Raw genomic sequence first — 5348 nt, 5'->3', positions numbered from 1 at the left:
GTCAGCACTTTTGCTGCTGGCAACGATTCTTTCCAACAATTATCAAATTAATTTTCTCCATCTTTTCTCTCTTTTTATGCCTTTCTTATCTCTTTCTTCTCCTTCCCCCAGCATATGCACACGGACACATGCTGTAGCTCTTGGCAATTGAAGAAAATGAAAAATAGATATGGAGATGGAAAAAAGTTTAACAGCAAGAAAAGATGTGCTAGAAAAGAGGGTGATAATAAAGGAATCTAATTAAAATGGAAAATTTCTGTGGGAAAAGGAAGCAACGTTGGGGGACGCAGAGGTAGAACATTGTTTCTATCCAGCCTGCTCATTTGGGGAAGATGCAGCATATCTCAGCTGATTGAAAACTGGTATGATAATGACAGTTGAGTATTTTTCTCTCTTTGTATTTCTGAAGCACATCTCTCGTGGGACAAAACATATCACTCAGTGAGTTGCATAACGTCTAATTCTGTATTAGGCAAAGAACAAACTGTGTCTGTGTTGTACAATTCACACGTGAGCAGAAAGGTGAGCACACAGTTTCTGAGCACCCACTTGTGCCACCAGAGACAACAGTTTTGGGGAGGATTTTAGGGAGAGGCAGGAGTCCAGAGGGTCGTGTGACTGTTTCAGGGGTTAGCAAAGGGGGTATGGACATCTCAAAATAGATGTGCAGAAAGGGCTGACCTGTAGCTGAAGGATGTATTTGAGCAGTGCTGACCTCGTCATCAAAGCTTGAGATGAAATATGTCCCCAGACGAGTTCTGTTTATGATGTTCTCAAGCTATTTTAACAACGATATTGTAGCCAGCGGAGCTGTGATTACTCCACAATGCCAGAGGTGTCCTTGGTGCCCCTGCAGAGTGGCCACCCCCAGCAGGGGGAGAGCCAGGGGTCACGCACTGGGGACATGTCCTGCAGCCAATTTATGGTTCTGTTGCTGAGCTGTGGACAGTAAGGGACTCACTCCTCCTTCAACACAGAGTGGCCCAGACACATCACACTGGGGCAGGGGGGTGCTGAGAAGGTGGATAAATGGCACTGGGCTGTTTGTATTTCTGCATATTGTGACTCTGTGTAGCTGTCAAATGACCCATGGCTAATCTCACTGATTTAGGCATTTCTTTGTTCCTTGACTGATAAGGGTAACAGAGGAATCTGTGACCATTGGGACACAATGAGTCAGTTCTGGGAAAACAAATTCTCCAAAGAGGAAACTGTCTATGGGAAGCAGCATTGTGGAGTGTGGGGTGGGAGTGTTAAACCAGAGATGTGGCAGTGAGAATGGCTTTCCTGGGCTTTGCCTTAAGATGATTCCTTGCTGCCTGTCACTTCTTGGTCCTCTTACCATGTTCTGGTTTGAAGGACACCTTTGAAATGAGGGATGAGCCATAATGAGAAAATAAACGCAAATTAATCAAAGATGACACTAGAAATTATGTGAAACATAATTTCTTTGGCATAGTGTTCCAGCGTGGGGGCGGGTCTCAGTGCGTGTGTGTACACAGGCACACGTACATGAGCCGTCACCGTTCATCGTTACAGTGCTCACAAGAGACTTTACAAAAATGAACACTAATAGCTCCTACACAGAGGTGTGGGTGACCTTCACATGGGTGAAGGAGCTGGATTCAGAAGCCATTGGTTTGCTTGCTGTCTGTCAATTTTCCTTTGTGGTTTCAGGTACAATCATGAGTGGCAGCAGCAGTGGCAGTGACAGCAATTCCCCACTGAGCAGCAGAGCCTGAGGACCAGGTGGGTAATGGTGAGATACACCTGGGTTTGGGCTGGGGGAAAAGGGGAGAAGGGGGGAGAGGAGGAGTAATGTGGTACTCAGGCTGTACAGCTGCAGTGGAAGGGAAATGCTCTTAAAGAATTGGGTGTGGTTCTAAAAACCCAGACTGGGGGTATTTCCTCTTGGAATGCAATTACATTCCTGTAAAATCTTTCACTGCCATGATGCTGGCTGTGGAGGTGAGCACCAGAGACCTTCTGCCCACGACTTTGCAGAATTTAGTCAGCTTGTGAGTGATCAGTGATGCACAAATTACCAAGAGAGCGTGTGTGTCCTTTCATGAGCATCTGTGCTAGATCTGTGTCCTGAGAGGAGAGCAGTGTTTGGGTCACAGGACAGAGCAGTGGGAACCTTAAATCCCACAGGAAATAAAAATGAAACAAGCAGTGATATTGAGAACTTCCCCAGTCAGAGATGGTGTATCACATTGTTCTCTGTTATAAACACCACCTTGAGCTCTTGCAGGTCCAGTAAAGAGAAAAGTAAAATGAAAACATTGTAATGGGTTAGAAAATGCTGAACGAGACAGTTCAATTTAGCGTGAGTCTGCAACATGTCAGAACTGGCAAAATGTTTCACTGTGCAAGTTATTAAAAATGAAGAAATTATGTACAGTGTGAGGTGTGATGGTGATTGATTGTGTGCTCAGAGCTCCGTCAGGTCAGCCCGAGCCAGGGCATTAACCATGTGGTGACACGGCAGGAGTCGCAGCGATCGCTACCACGCTCAAAACTGTTTTCACTACTCTGCTAAAATAAATACCTCAGTTCTGCCAAAACATATTAAAGGTAAACAAGTCACCACTAAAGCAAACGGAAAGAAAATTCCCTTGAAGGAAGTGAGCACAAACGTCACTAAAAGCAGTAAATTAAAGATTGAAATATAAACTGCAGATGACAAACTTTTTCTTAGTGATTTTCCAGAGGAAAAGCATTTTTCGTGTTTTTTTTTTCACTGTGAACTCTTCTTTCCCCTTGTAGCACCTGACACTGCCCTCACAGCCTGAACCCTGAGAGCTCTGAGCCTTTATTTGCCAAAACTCCATCCCCAAGTCCTGCTGGGTGTGATTATACCCATACTAAATGTGTGTATGTTTCTAGAACAGTTATACGCTTTTTTTTTTGGCTACGTATGTGCACATTGCACACAGTGGGCAGTTAACGGGCTGCCTCGCTGCACTCAGAGAGGGGCAGGCTGTGCACACACGGACCCTCTGCTCCCAGGGTCGGGGCAGTGGTGGCACTGTCACCAAACCCACGCATCCCGGCCGCGGGCTCCGGCTCTGTGCCGAACTGCCAGAGGAGCTCCGGGTGCCGAGTCACTCCTTTCTGGGTAAATATCAGGGTAAAAAGACATGACATTTTCTGGGCCGTTCTTCTGTATTAATAAGATTCCAGCTACGGGGTGACCTTTTCACAAAGGATTTGTAAATGCCAAAAGCTGCATAAAAATCTCTCTTTCTCAGGCAAACAGAGGCATCATAACTTTGCATTTATTTCTTAAATGGTGTTTTCCTGTCTTTCCCCCTTTGATCATCTCTTTCCCCTGAATGGATGTAGTAACAGCTGTACCTCCAATAACAGCTGTGAAAGGGAATGAGAGAAAAATCAGTGATTGAATCCTTGCCTGCTCAGGGGATCATTCTGCACAAGGGGCTGAATTAATGAAAACAAACAGGACAGGGATGATGCCCCAGCAGGAAGGGATCAGCCTCTGCAGCAGAGGGACCACAGAGCCTGGGCTTGGGCTTGGACATGGGGGAACGCTGGGTGCCACTCCAGTTTGTGTAAGGAGGGCTTACACTGTTTCTTACCACTGAACCACATTCACACACAGAGAACAGCAAAATCAGCACCAACCAACCACCCAAGGCTTTTATGTTACATTGCATTTAGGGTATTTGATTTATCAAATAAATGCTACCTTTGCAGCAGCATTTACACCCTCTTTGAGTGTATTTCCAACCAGAGGAAAATAATAACAGCCAAACAAAAACCCAACAGAACAAAAGGCTTACAACTTTACCAATGGAAAGCTGAGGCTTCATCCAAGAGCAGGGCACTGGTATAAAGCACCACCACCACCCTGCATTGTGTCGAAGGCCCCCAGGGCATGGACCTTGCCTGATCTCTTTGGTCAGGCTTTGAGTGAGCTTAGAGTCGCCTTGAAAATCACTACATTGCCTTAACTAATACATTGTGTAAGGAAACTCTCGTACCTTTTTGTTTCACCTCCATGGTTACCTTTTTCCTTTGTCCTCTTTCTGCATTTCTCATGTCTTTTCATCACCAGCTAACAGAATTTAATTCCTTCTTCCTTTTGCACGAGTCCAGAGCCTGCACTTGTCACTGGCAAGTGTTCAGCTTTTCCTGAACTGCAGCTTAAAAAGATAAAATTGAGGCTGGACCTGAGTCAAATGCAAGTTTCATACTTTAATGTTTTATCACCTCAAAATATCATCCTGCTTTTAATTTCCTGAGTGATTCTAGTGCCCAGCTCAGCAAATGCTAATACACTGCCCCTGATTCCCACTCTGGTTCCTCCCAGGTTTTCTCCTTTTCCCTCCCATTTCCATGAGAAGTGTATGATCAAAAGGAGCAACAAACTGTAGGTGGGTTCCTAAAATGTCACCTCAAATATTGAGGGTTGATACGAGAGCAGGAAATATGTCCACGACTGAATAGGAATATATGCCAGGTAGACATGAGAACAGCAAAAACTTATCCCTACTGTGCTGGTGAATTACCTGGAAGTCTGCATGTCAGTTGCCTTAAATCTAGACCAGGTTCTTCAGTCAAGCCAGGACAAAGCTTCCCCTGATGACTCCTTCTGTGGTGTTACCCTTAGAACTTTTGCATCACAATCCAGGTTTCCCTTCAGCAGCACACAGCATTACTTCTTGTTCTGCTGCACTGACTAATGAGAGTAATTGGTCTCTGTCCTCTTCATAATGTCCCTCTAAGTATTTGTAAAGAGTTATCATGGCTCCCTCCAGTCCTCTTTTCTCTGCACATAAAGGTTCTCAATTCATTTTAATTCGTCCTCCCTGACCCTCCCTCCCACTCCCACTTTATATATCAAATAATGGAACCCAATTACCTTGCAGACATACCACATTTGGAGGAGAGAATGAAGGAGGGGACACAGAGTGCACTGGAACGACAGATGTGAGTTCTGCAGCTTCCACTGTGTGTGAGCCACTGCTCAGGCTCAGCAGCTCTGTTTGGGTGGAGGAGCTCTGCAGCAGTTCCAGTCTTCTTCAGGTCCCACCACAGCAGCAGCTGAAGCCTCGCTGGGCACTGCTGGGCACTGCTGTGCCATGCCAGGACGCGCAGCACTAGGGGAAGCAGAAACATAAGCAGAGGCTCAGAATCCCCTCCTGCATTCTGTAACATTAAGACGAGGGTTAATTTGGATTAGCAAAATGGAAATGTCAAGCTTCATTTATATTCTGGCACCCTGTGTTAATTACCTTTCCCTTTTTTTAGTAACCATTCTTGTGTTCTGTTTCCTCACTTAAAACTGATAATAAGCTGTCCATCTATGTAACCGCTTTGCT

The 5348-nt window shown here is 45.3% G+C and overlaps 1 long non-coding RNA gene across 1 annotated transcript; it reads right to left on the bottom strand.

The window, feature by feature from the left end:
* Positions 1 to 3261: 3261 nt before the first annotated feature.
* On the bottom strand, positions 3262 to 4824 carry LOC137485958 (uncharacterized). Its single transcript, XR_011005514.1, has 3 exons — positions 4536 to 4824; positions 4008 to 4169; positions 3262 to 3372 (listed from the first exon to the last, which is right to left on the bottom strand). It is a non-coding gene; the product is annotated as an uncharacterized lncRNA (long non-coding RNA).
* Between the last annotated feature and the right edge of the window lie 524 nt (positions 4825 to 5348).

Source organism: Anomalospiza imberbis, chromosome 20 (assembly GCF_031753505.1).
Source record: "Anomalospiza imberbis isolate Cuckoo-Finch-1a 21T00152 chromosome 20, ASM3175350v1, whole genome shotgun sequence".
NCBI lineage: Eukaryota > Metazoa > Chordata > Aves > Passeriformes > Viduidae > Anomalospiza > Anomalospiza imberbis.
The sequence above is the reverse complement of the archived record's forward strand: the minus strand, read 5'-3'. Positions and strand labels throughout refer to the sequence as shown.